Consider the following 13,858-nt stretch of genomic DNA (forward strand, 5'->3'; position numbering starts at 1 on the left):
GACCCTTTCTCTCTCCCTCTTCCCCTCTCCCCTTACCTTTTACAAGGTACAATGGCCTTTTTTTTCCCAGTTGCATTCCTGGGTGAAATATTTTCTGTTGAGTGATTTGGTCAGGAAAATACTATCATCAGAATTTAAGTCATCAGTCATTCTAGTTTTACAGTATGTACTTTCTCTGAAGGATCAAAATTCTTAATTTTCTTAATTCTTAAATTCTTGACATGGGTGTCTTCATTCTGTCTTCACTTCTGGGACTAAAATATTGGGATTGCAAAACAGAATTATGTTTGTCTAAGGATATTAAATTTAACCTTATTTTCACAGTTCGGAAAAGTGCATAGAAGACAGTAATGAAATAATTGAGACACAGCCTGGGATGTACATGGAATATGTTAGAATCTCTTTTTAATTGCCATGTGCCATTTTTTTCTCTTTTCCTTTATTCACAAATGCCAAATAGAAATGACATAGACACTACATTTTCCCCAGTGGCTACAGCCTGGAACAGTGGGTTTTTTTCAGTTGTGTGGGTTTTTTTCTTTAAGTTAGAGCTTTTTTAAGTGTTCTTTTTCCACAGTAGAAAAATTATTTTTATTGTATAAAATTAATGTTGCCAAATCTGGCTTTTTATAAAACCAATGCTCTTGAAACATAAGATACTGATTGAAATGCCAAACTGATGGGTTGGGAACTGACCTGATTGAGTCAACTGCCAAATGATAAAGTTTCAGCTCGTAAGTTCCCTTTTTTAGAAAGTGTTCCATTTTCTAATGCCAAAACCAACAGTGTGAGGGAATATGCTACAAGGTGCGCCACACACATGCATGTGGTCTACTAATTTAAAAGACAGTTTAAATCTCTCCTTATGTCAAATATGGCATGAGATTGTTTTCTGTAATAATATCAAGGCACCTTTAGTTGTATAACAAGAAACCATTGATGAGAGATCACGTTCAGGAACCTTTCTTGATACAGTTGCTTGTTAACTAACTGATTCACAGACATTTGATAGGCTTTCATGCAAAATAGCCTCCCTCAATGTTCTTTAGAAAAGATTTATTAATGTAAATGAAACAGTGAGAAAAAAATTCTCTAAACTTAAATGTGCAATTTTTAAACAACAAAAATGCAGCACACATTGATGAGCCTTTATTCTGCAGCTTAGGTTGAAAGGTGTTTTTTGACCACGTGCATGATTGCTAGCAAGCTACAGAAAACTCAAGTTCAGACATGTAATTGGATTTATTATCTGCGATGCCAAGTAGCACTAGAGTGCACTTAACACAGAAATTGCTGCCTCATAGCAGCAAATGGGAGGTGGAAAAAAATAATGGCTTATTAGTTTATTTCCAAAGTTAAGAATTAATACTAATGAGACATTTTTCATCCTTAACCCTCCCAAATCCAAAACAACAATAATAACACTTGCTATTTTTTGCTCCCTCTTAAAACACCTTGTAATTTAAAACTGGTTGTAGGTATAGTGCAATTATGAATGCTATAATCATTGTACATACATCTATATATATATATGGCAGCATCCATATTGGCTTTGTAATCATTAATTTTTGGCAAATTGAATGTGCTGTATTGATATGTATCTATGTAATTGTATTGTATGTCATAGCTAATTCACATTTTAAATAATGTTATTTTATTTACTTTTTTAAGAGAGAAGAATGTAAATTTTGTCAGTTTATTTCTGACTAGGGATTTGTTGTTTTTTATTTACAAAACAAAAAAAATTACTATAGTACAGAGCGGTACCAGCATCGTGCTGTATAAAATCATTTGCACATTCCTGAGTAGAAGTAAATTGGAGACACCCAGACAGAGGCCGTTCACATTCAGAACAGTGTTTAAATCTTGTCAGGGCTTTATACAGATGTAGAAGCCAGTCTTATTAGAAGGATTTACGCCATTACATCTAAGATTGGAACATAGGCTTCTAAATGTAAATTTAATTTATATTTGGCAGGTTCCCCATAGGTGACGTTTACTTTTCTAATAGGCTTTATTAGAATAAAGTAAATTTAGAGATATTTTAAACCATTGTACATAAGTACTAATGGGTATATGCTGTTGTCCTAAAAACACCATGAAAAAATACAGAACATCAGATCAGTCAAACAGTCCTTCAGAAATTGCAGAAACCTTAGATACAGAAACAACAACCAGAAGGTCACTATTGTTAATGAGTTTATGGAGTTAAAGGATTTTATTTAATAAAGATAAAGATGGTAGCTCTAGGTTATAAACAGTGACACTGACATTCTAAAAGGGGATCAGAGCAGTGCCTCTTGTGTACAGCATTACAAAATCGGTCCTGGTCTTGCTATAAATGCAACAGAGCTTTTGTTTTCACAGTTCCACTGTTGATAATATCCCTTTTAACCTGGGAATACATTGCCCATGCTGGATTCAGTGCTATAAATCAAACTGTAGCCAAAAAAAAAAAGACAGTGGTGTCTAACAAAGGTTTAGGTTTGTTTGGTTTTTTAAATTTGTTCTGTGTTGTTATGGGATATTGGGTAGGGGAGAAGGAAATGTGGTTCTGAGTTTTGTATAAAAAATTTACTCATGCTCTATAGTTATATCGTGATTGCAAAAGTTTTCAAGAGCGTGTGCCACTGGGCTGCTTCTGGTATATTTTAGGTAAGTTGAACCTGTGGCAATGTTTAGATCATTTGAGCATGTTCTGAAAAAAAAAAAAATATTCGGCATGCCAAGGCAAGCTTTACATGAATCACCTAACACAGCATTGCAGTGTGACAGTTTACAAAAACATTTCCTTTTTAAATGACACAGCTGTTCCCACTTCCAGTATATTCCATTGTGGTGGTGGTGGTGGTGGTGTTGTTACTGGGGTTTTAATTGTTAGTTTCTACTATGCCTTATAGTGGTTGAGTCCAGAAGTTTGTGCCTCTAACATGAAGCTGAAGGCAAAAACATCAAGACAGAAACTCTTTTAACTTTGCCAAAATTATGTGATTTCTTTGAATGTCATAAATGGGGGAGGAGGGAAGGAGAATGTCTTGGGAACCTGTGTATTCTAGATGTTCACTAGCACAAGAAAGCTGTAATATGTGTTTTACAGAAAACTTAAACTTGCCTTTTTCACAAATTAACTGGCGCTGTCCTTACATATTTAGGATGATGCAGCTATAAGGGCAGTTTACTTTTTATAATTCAGAAATCTTTTGATTGTCAAGGTATATGGACTGTAATTTTTAATCATACTGCCACATGATTGTGAATCACTTTTTAAAGTTTGAAAGTGGAGAAGAGACTTTTTATGCTGGATATCAGTCAGAATTGACTGCATGATTTGCAAAAACTCTAAATGGGGAGAAAAGGGCTGCATATAAAGACATTGGTAGACTCCCAGCCTGGTTGTAAGGTGCAGAAGACTTTCAGATTACTCAACCTCATGACCCTTTCCCTGTTACACATTCTTCACAAAAGAATGAAGTATTAGGAGAACACACAGACATGTTAACCCACATGAAAAAATAAAATTTACCCAATTAATTTATTATATGTGCTGCTGTTCTTGGAGCTCTGTGCATGGTTATCCTGCAGACTATTACATCAGTGAACTAAGGCTAATATGTACAGCATATTAACAAAGCCTACCGATGACCTACCTCTAGCTAAGAGATTGGTAAACTAAATATGTTTCAGAGAGCCTGTCCTAAGTTAGGACATTAAGATGTCCTGGTGTAGGTAATTACGGTATTTTAGAAATTCACGCTTTTGTAAATACAGTCCCTCTTTTGACATGAACCATAAATCCTAAAATCTAGCATGCATTAAACAACTCAAGCCATCTGTCCCTGTCCAGATCTTGCAAACCCATACATTTAGTTTGAGAAAAGGACCTACTGATACTTCCTTTTTGGCTTTTGGTTACCAATAACATCTTGAGTTTTATCAGTCAAACTAGAAACATTTCTACGTAGTCAACAATACATTGAGGGTCACTGTTTAGCTAGTTACAGGGATTTTATTCTAAGTTTCACTCAAGCTTTTTCACAGTAGCCGTGATGCAGGAAAGAAAGGAATAGAGGGATATTTTGAAGATAGTGTGTAAAAATAAAGTCAGTCAGATCAATCTTACTGTAAATCTGTTGGTTTGGGGTTTTTCCCTCAAAATACAGTATAAGCTGAATTCTGTTGCTGGATTCCTCATCTATCATGCTGCAGGAAATCCTTATTTGACCAATTTTTTTTTTTTTGGGGGGGGGGGGGGGGCGGGAGCAGGGACAGATACATTTTTAGACTTGCAGTATTTAAAAATAAAGATCATATTTGCTGTTTTTAAAGTGTCATTTAAATGCATGTATTGTGTGTTGTTTGAGGGACAGAAATCGTTTTTTCAGAAAAAAACTAATATTGTACAGTCACTGCCCCTCAAAAATGTTTCTGGTTAAAAATACAGTATTTTTGGCCATAACTTCGTACTATAGTATCTTCATTCCTTGAAATTTAGCTTTTCTGAAATACTGTTTGGGCTTATTGTTCTCCCAAAATGCTGCTTATTATGATAAATGTTAGATAGATGTTTTATCCCATTACTACTTTTTAATTATACATGCTCTGTCCTCATTGTCTAAATACTAAAATTTCCAGAATATCTTTATTACAGCCAGAACAAACATTTAAGATCTGTTACAGTGGAGACAGTTACTTAACAGTATCATGAAAGGGGTTTTTTGGCTTGTGTACAATGGAAACTCGGAAGCATGGGGTAAAAGAAATAACAGTCTGTATCTCACTAACAGAAAACTTGTAGAATTTGTAGACAGCAGGGTGAATTTCTTAAGGAATTTCGTTGATTGCAGTAGTACTGCAAGAGCAGACTGTTCCTTTTTGTTCACCTGTGTAATAATAGGAATAATGGAAAGATGCCTACATGTTGCTTTTCAGGAGTCTGGCTCATATCCGATCAACAATCAGTGGATCTCAGATCTTCATTACGGAAGGAATAGAATTTCAGGCCAGTTGCAAGAACGAGTTCATTGTCTGTTATGTGATCATAACAGTTTTAAGATTGTTGAAGTCCAGTTTGCCTAAGCAAGGATTTGAGTGAATGGTTCCTAATTTTTCTGTTGTAGAACGTAAGGGAAAAAAAAAAAATGGGGAAGGATTTGTTTTATCTTTATGTCTCAGTGAAGGTAACATCAACAAAAATACAGTGTAAGTGGTGATAGTTAGATCCATGAAATAGATGTAGAAACTGTATCTGTGTCATAAATTGTACATAGTTGTGATAAAACCTTATATCACATACTATGATCATATCACCTGATTGCCAACTGCTTCCTAGGATAATGTCCCAAACACATAGGAATTCCAGAGTATTTGTAGACCACCACAAAAATACACAGTTGCCAGCTCCTCAGGTACACATCTAGTATCAGTATCTGGTATCAAGGCAGCTGAACCCCTCTCATAGCTCACTGCTACCAAAAGGAACTACCCTCCAAGACCTCATCAGTTCCTCGCTCTCAGCTGTGTGGGGTTTTCCCTCTCCTTTAAGTTGGACCTGGCACTTTGGCTAGCCATTAAACTGCGTGAAAAACCCCACTCATTTTTGCTCTTGCTTGTCTGGTTTAGTAGGCTAATTTTCAGGGGCTTCAGCCAATTTGGCTAGTTAATGGTTCAGACAAACGCTAAGCTGACTAAATGGAAGAGGTAGTATTGTGTGTCAAAAAGTCTTGGGAAAAAAACAGGGTAATGCACCCCTGCATTGAAAAACAAGTCCTGAACAGTGTGTAGTGTCTAAAACCTTCATTTTGTGCACTTCATGTGCTGTTTGCTATTCTGGCTTGGAAGGATTACTCTTTTCACTTTGAAAGGTCTTGATTGCATTTTCATCCTGGAAAAAAAAAAAAAAACAAACCAAGAAACATTAGACAAAGGAAAACTCCTTTCTGCTCCCCTTTACAAATAACAGGTTTGTGTATATATGGACTAAACTCAACTGTAGTCAGACTGAAGCCAACAAGTCACACTTAGTGTTATGTATGGAGAAATACAGCAATTAGGCTTTCATTCATGTTGCAGGAGAAAAAAAAAAAAAAAAAAAAAAGTTCATTTCCAGTAAGATCTTTAAAAAGAAAAAATTTTCCATCTTAAGGTATTTAAAATGCCTTGTCCCAGTGCATGACATTCAAGGTTTACTGTGTCCTTGTCCAAGGTGCTCCTTCATTATCCATTCACACTCGTCTATCACACTGATTAATTGCTTTCTGCCATCTAAAGAAAATATTTTTACAGTACTGCTTTATGTATGTATGCTCTGGAATATGTTCTCATCCTTGTGAATTAAATATAATTTCACCAGATAAAACTGAACAATTGATGAAGTGTAATGCAGCTGAAGACCACACTTTTTGCTTAATCTTATTTCATATTCCTCCTGCCATCTTGTTCTGATTATTTTTCTGTATCTTTCCTTTGACCTGTTTGCCATGAAGAGAAGAGTGCTTGACATATCAGATTCAGTTCTGGTAATTATTACAGAATTTATTTTACTGGCTAAATGAAAGACAAATTGTGAATAAGAATAGCTTGTTCCGGGTCAGGGAGGGGGGGTCATTCAGGTAATCGGGAGCAGATCCAAGTAGCCCTGTGGACAGGCATTTCAGAAAACAAAACTATAGCCCTATAGCTGTAATACAGTCAACTGAAGGATATAATAGGCTAATGTGGGACAAATTGGGCCAAAATACCAATTTTAATATGTCATTTTGCTTTGTCAATAGAGAACTGTTTGCCAAGATGTTACTGAAAATTTGCTTTTTTTTGCTACTCTTTTTTCCTGTATGAGGGTGTTAATGCAATGATCAAACTGGCACTCAAGAGATACATTAATTTGACAATAATTTCAAATGTATTCTTGCAGAGATGAGTTAATACATGAGATTACTTTTTATGATGCTAACAAAAAAAGATGGCTTGCATGCAGTAAATATTTAAGATATTGCACTTTTATACATTTATTATAAAGAGGAATCCACTCTCTCCCTAAAAATAAAATTCCATTTATCTCAAGATGAAGTATCTGGAATCTCTTAACAACTATATGTTAATTGTGCACACAAGTGTGATTATTGTATACTAGAGGTTAATCAATTTTTTATCACATGCTGTAGAACATTTGGTTTATTCTAAATGCTGATTTTGGAAAGGCAGAACATTTTGTATCAGTATCTTGACTGCTACTTTTCTCAACATGTCTTAGGAGAACCTTCACAGTTATTGATAGGACCTGATTTTTTTTTTAGCTTAAGAAATTAACTGCAGTGTAAAATCCGTGATTAAGGTTTCTTCAAGTACTTTAGAACTTCACTGTTTTATCTGACTTCACCCAAGTTAAGCAACCTGAGTGCTAGTGAGAGGCAAAAGGCCAGATATAAACGTAGTCAAATCAGATAATTCCCTTGTGTAATAATATTTTAACACATAAATCAGTAATATCATTATAATTTAGCTGATGGAGCTATTCCTCTTTAATTGTAACAGGCTATTGTGTTACTAAGACAGTAGGAATCAGTTTTCCTGATCTTATATACATAATCATATTATTCAGATTCTTTACCAGATGTCAGAAGTGTTCAAAAGATGTTCTGACTAATATTTGTAAAAACAGCTTAATTGATTCTCAGTATTATTTAATATGGTCTAGAAATTGTTTGCATCTCTTGTAGGAAAGTGTAGAAATGGTGGCACAAGTAGAAGAATTCAGTGGTTGTGGATTAAACAATTCTCTTTTGGTATATATTCACATTCACACATGCTGTTTCATTTCTGCCAACAGGAAACAAAAGCAATTCCACTGAAGATGGCAAAATGTAATTCTCAGTTTAGAACCAGCAGAGTAAAACGGTACGCAGCTCTAGAAGGTGAATACAGGACTTACCCTAGATGATGGTGTCAGAGTATAAATGAGCAGACCAAATTTCATAAGCAGAGAAAAGCTTAAGTAAACTGAGAAACCATCTTTGAATTTTTTAGGTGAGTGTTCACTTGGTTAGGGTTAATAGGAAAATAAAAGCTGACTATGAGATACTTTGTTAGCATATCTCCAAGAGACTTCTTTAAACATTTGTCACAAAAATTATGTCACAAAAATTACAACTTAATGCAGGTTAAGAGTTCTTTTCTCCCTTGCTCTGGTGTTCAACAGTTGAGTAATTCATACTACTGCAGAGCACTCAAAGTGAGTGACACCTCCAAACTGCAGCAGAGGGGAATAGCATAATGCTGCAAGGCATGGAAGGCTAACCTTGCATCCCCAATCAAGCAAGTGAATCTGATTTCTCTAGCTGACCTGCAAAATATGCGTAATTCAATTATTTGTTATGTCTTAGCATTAGAAAATGTTATTGTGTCTTCAGTGGCCTCAGGGATAGTCTTTTTAATTCTTCACTCTTCCAGTCATTCTAACGGTAATATGAAAGAACATTTGTCTTATGCTACTCCACAAAAACAAGGTGAATTCCTTCCCCCAACTCTCCAGCACTTAATGTCCTGATTTGAGAGCCAGAAGTATGACCTTTAGTCTTCCATTGCACAGCAAGCAAAAAGACAGGTCTCTGCCACCAGAAATTAATGACACAGCAGACAAGTTTAGCTGCTGCAGACTTCATTTTCTCCAATTCTTCGTACATACTACTTCAGTCTTTGCTTTCAGTATTTCTGTGCCTAGTACATTTTAGTAGAAGGAAAATATATTCACTTGTCTGCCTAGAGGTCTTTGAATAAAAATTTGACTCCACTGAGGTCTGTGAAAAAGTGGCTTCTGTTAGAGCTGATCACCTCAAATTTCCCAACATTTACTTGCTAGTTTAAGTTGTCTAATTAACAGAGGTTGAAGCATTAGGGTAAAGAAAGCATGCACTCCCGTCAGCAACAGCAGTCTGTCTTGAGCAGACTGACTCAGGCTGATGTGGCATTATTTAAAATGTGCATGGTTACACATGGAAATTTCCTTACGGTGCACTGCTGTCACTGTGACCCACTGTGCCAGCTGTGAACATGGGGTCCCAAAGGGTGGGAATTTTAACAGGAAGTCTTAGCATCTGATGTTTCTGCATTCAAAGCAAGAGCAGTTCAGCTGTCCCTTTAGTGGAACAGAATTTCTCTACCACACAGATACCTTAATTTCTGTTTTTTTCCTCTTCCTTTCTCTCATTTTTATTGAAAAAAAATAACTTCCAAGGGAACCAGGAAGGCTGACAACATACCACACAGACAACAGTTTTCTGTAGTCTTGTTTGAGCCCACGAGAGACCAACAGGTGTATGAATATGATCACTGGCTATTATTGATTTTGAGCCTGTAGTTAGACCAAGCCTGTAATGCCTGTAATGCTTTTACTGATACTGTAAAAGGTGGTTTCAAGTTTAGGATTTCCCAGGTGGCCAAAAAATACGATAGATGACTATTAACAATGTACTGAGATGTACGGTGAGGACATGCAGGACTGTGAAGTATCCACACACTGAAGTTACTGATACAAGAGGAGGGGACTTTCTTTTTGTGGAAAACCAATTTAGTAACTATTATGCTTCGGCCAAAATTACACTGAGAAAATAGAAACGTGGAAATCATCATACCACTTAATGAAAATCCTTTTGAAAATACAAAAAGGTAAAATTTGAGGCATTTTGCCAAGACTTCAAGGCTGTCATAAAGAAAAAACGAGTTCAGAATGTATCTTTACAACCATGTACTACTTAGCTATAAATGCAGGAGCTGTGACACTTAGGAAGTGGCATATATAAATAATGACGTAAAGAATTTCACACAAGGCCAATACCAGGCCACACAGTTTTACGTCTTTCATCATAGACAGGTACAAACACTTGAAGCATCTGTCTATACATACCTATACATCTCTATTGGCATAGCAAGTATATCAGGCATTTTATGACGTCTGAGAGAGCCATAGCATTACAGATAATGCTTACATACTTAAAGAATCTCCAGAAAGGTATTATAAGACCACTGTAATACCACAGATTTAAGTGAAAACTAGAAGTTGTGTTTTGTTTGATTTTTTTTTGCTTTAAATTAAAAAGAAGTTTATTTTAAAGGTGTTTTCTACAACAGCCTGAGTTTCTTGATACCTTATGTGATGGTTGTTTTACTGGCTGAAGGGTATTAGGTTTTCACAGACTACAATGATGATGAGAAAATCCTGGATACTAGTGTGTGGTCAAGAGACCAGAAGTACCTTGTGAATGCCTGAAAACAGAAATAGTCAGAAGATACATATTTCCCAAATATTTTTGTATATTTCATCATTTAAACCTCATCATTTGGGATTTTAAAAGTTTCACATGTTCTTCTCAATGTCTTTGGTGTTAATACTACATGTATTGATTTTTAGCATTTAATTCTTTAGAACAATACTGGATGAATTTGAAACTAGTTGATAAATCATTTTTTTAAGCGACTTAAACCTATATTTCTTCACATTTACTGCAAAATTGCATATATGTTTACACAAAAATGTTAATAGAGCAGGAATTACTTATCCACCAAAGGAATAAAAGAAGACACATTTTTTATTGTCCATGTTCTAGTGCAGCAAGCACTGTCACGGTGAATACTGTAAAAAACCACCACAACGCTTAGCAGATTCTAGAAACTGTGTAATTCTGGTGCATGACTTGCCATTGGCAAAGGGTTTGCATCTTTTCCAGGCTTAAGTGTTAGTTATAGGGTCACAGCACATCTGAATATCAAATTCAAAAGAACAAAACAGTACTGTCTATTTCTTGATTGAATTTCCATCCTCCCTGCCTAGCATTCAAGCAAATGACTTGCATATATCATTTGTAGTAATTAGTCCTGAAATTCAGCCACATAAGTGCCTTGATACTGACTTCATGAGCCAGCCCCCACTGTTGTTTAACCTCAGGATGAGCACCACTTTGGCCTGGGGGAGCTAATGGAGGATATCACAGTTCTAGGATTAGTGATGGCCCTCTGAAGAGCACCTGTTGACTCTGGGCTTTTGCTTCCCTCTTTGTTGCCGCAGAAATCTAAACATCTAGTCCCGAGTCCAGGATTTGAGGACTGCAATTCATTGTGATTATCTAAGGAGTTTTGAGAGCAGTACTTGTGGATCTGCTACAATTTCACAGTGAGTGAACCAGTAAGCATACAACTTTACAGTATATAGGCCATTCTGTTAACAGAGAAAACACATTGTAAAAAAAAAAATAGCCTACACACATGCTAAGGAGCCCCTGACCATCACTGTACATAACAGGCTCATGAGATTCTTACCAATTTATATTTACCAAACTCCAATACCAAAGGTATTTTCTAATTTCTGCTGGAAATGTATAGACTGCCTTGTGGATGAATGTGCCTACTTTAAGCACCAAAAATGACTGAATGCCTATGAAAAGTAAATTAAACATGCTGTTATGGGGGTTATTTTGGGCCTTGCCCTCATCTATTAAATCTTTTTTTCATTAATTTTCCTGGTACTCAGTTGGCACAAATTAGATGTTGAGTAATGTTAAAATTGCACTGGTAGGTTGCAAGTGAATGGTGTCTCAGCCATCTTTTCAAACAAAACTGAAGGTAGTCAGCTACCAGGGTAATGGAAAATAATGTCAGAAATACAGAGGAGGTTTTCTTGCTGTCAGAAAAATTGACTATATAAATCACCAGAGATGCGATAGAAGTTAATGAAACTTCTATTTCTCTTAAATAGATCAAGATAGGCATTTTTTGATAAATTTAGGAATATTTATTTTGATCAAATTTGCTATTTAAAAATAACATATCTGTTTTATATGTTGTTATAATAACTGTATTGGATCTGTCTGAGATGGAGTTAATTTCCCCTATAGCAGCCCTCATAGTGCTGTGTGTTGCACTGTACCTAGAAAGGTGTTGGTAACACCAGTGTTTGGTGACTGCTGAGCAGTGCTCACACAGCATCAAGGCTGTCCCCCTAATCCCCTCCACCCCTCAAAGTAGGCTCAGGGCCCCAGGGATGGGCAGGATCTTGGGAGGGGACAGACCCAGGGCAGCTGACCCAAACTGACCACGGGGATATTCCATACCATATGACATCAGCTCAGCAATAAAAGCTAAGGGAAGCGAGGAGGAGGAAGGCATTGATTGTTATGTTTGTCTCTGGGAGCAACTGCTACACGTATTGAAGCCCTGCTTCTTGGGAAGTGGCCGGACATTGCTTGCTGATGGGAAGCAGAGAATAAAATATTTGTTTTCCTTTTGCTTCTGCCTGCAGCTTTGGCTTTGCTTTAATTAAACTGCTTTTATCTTAACCTACAAGGTTTTTTCATCTTGTTTTCTTCCCCTTACTTTGCTGAAGGCGGGAGTCGTAGAGCAGTCTGGTGGGCACCTGGCATCCAGGCAAGGTTAACCCACCACAATAACAGAATATTAGAAGTCTATACATTTTAATAGATCTAGAGCAGCATTCATGCCAGAGAACCTGTCCTTCTGTGTAGTCACCCTTGCATGCTTTTTTGATCTGAGTCTTCTGAAAATGATTGATAAACACTCCCATAGAGACTGGCTGTTTAAAATTCATTAGCTTTAGACAATTCTCTGTTTCCTCAGTTTCTAGAACCTATTACTTCCTTATGTGGTCCCATTTCGAGGCTGCACAGACTGCAGGAGTATCTCACCTGTACAGCGCGTGTATGGATGCAGTGTTTCTGCTCAGTCTGCCTATGAAATCATCTGACTGACTCGCTACGAATGAACTGACAACAACTTCCCATCTTCTGAAAGACTTCCTTTGCTTCTCAGTAGCACCGTGGAATTCCCCCCTGAGTTCTGGAGTGGGAGAAATGCTGAAGGCAGCTTTAGTTAATTGGGAACCGATCCTTGATGTTGTGGTGTACGCTGCTTTCTCGCTAGAATTGCCACACACCATTAGCTTTCAAAGCCTGAATCCTTGTGGTCTCAGAGGTATAAAATTCAGCCTGCATCCCACTATTCTGACACATGGCAAATACAATCTAGTGAAGGCCATACAAACCATTACTTTACCAGCTGTCCCTATGACCCATCCCTGGAGGTGTTCAAGGCCAGGCTGGATGAGGCTTTGAGCAACCTGGGCTAGTGGAGGGTGTCCCTGCCCATGGCAGGGGGGTTGGAACTCGATGGTCTTTAAGGTCCTTTCCAACCCAAACCATTTTGTGATTATGTGATTCTATGGTAATTGAAGAGTAGGACTAGATGTAACTTTAGAAGCAGTGCATCAACACAAGAGAAACAAAACAGTAGCACTAATTCTGAAATGGCATGGTTCGAATATTTTACATACAGTATTATAGGAAAAGGCCCTGTTTCCTCCATGCTTTTGCATTAAAATTAGTCTTCCCTTTTCAGATCAGATCCCTTTTAGTCAAACCTGGGATAAGACCAGAATTGAATTAATGGTATTTGTGTAGCAGACCTACAACCTGGACTGTGGAGTTTGTTAGCAGGAACTTGAAGATTATAAAGTCTACTGAGCAGTGGCTTTGAAGTCTTAGGTGGAGACAAGATGAAATAGGCAGCACATTCTCGTGGCCAGACATAAGACTGTCTTTGATAAGTATGCAGTTGATATTTTCTGTAATGAATAATTTTTTTGTACTATAGACACGATTTAACTTCTGCCTGGATGGACACTCATGCTGAGTGGTACAAAGACATTAAGGAGACACTAGCATGTTCTCCTAATTTTATTTTGATTATACAGTTATTGAAATGTATTCTGTTTTGTTTATAACATGGCTTTGTATAATTCTATGCACAGAAAGAGTTTTTTCCCACAATACATATACATATATACATATACATATAT

This window comes from Pterocles gutturalis, unplaced genomic scaffold, assembly GCF_000699245.1.
Source record: "Pterocles gutturalis isolate BGI_N339 unplaced genomic scaffold, ASM69924v1 scaffold26154, whole genome shotgun sequence".
NCBI classification, from domain to species: Eukaryota; Metazoa; Chordata; class Aves; order Pterocliformes; family Pteroclidae; genus Pterocles; species Pterocles gutturalis.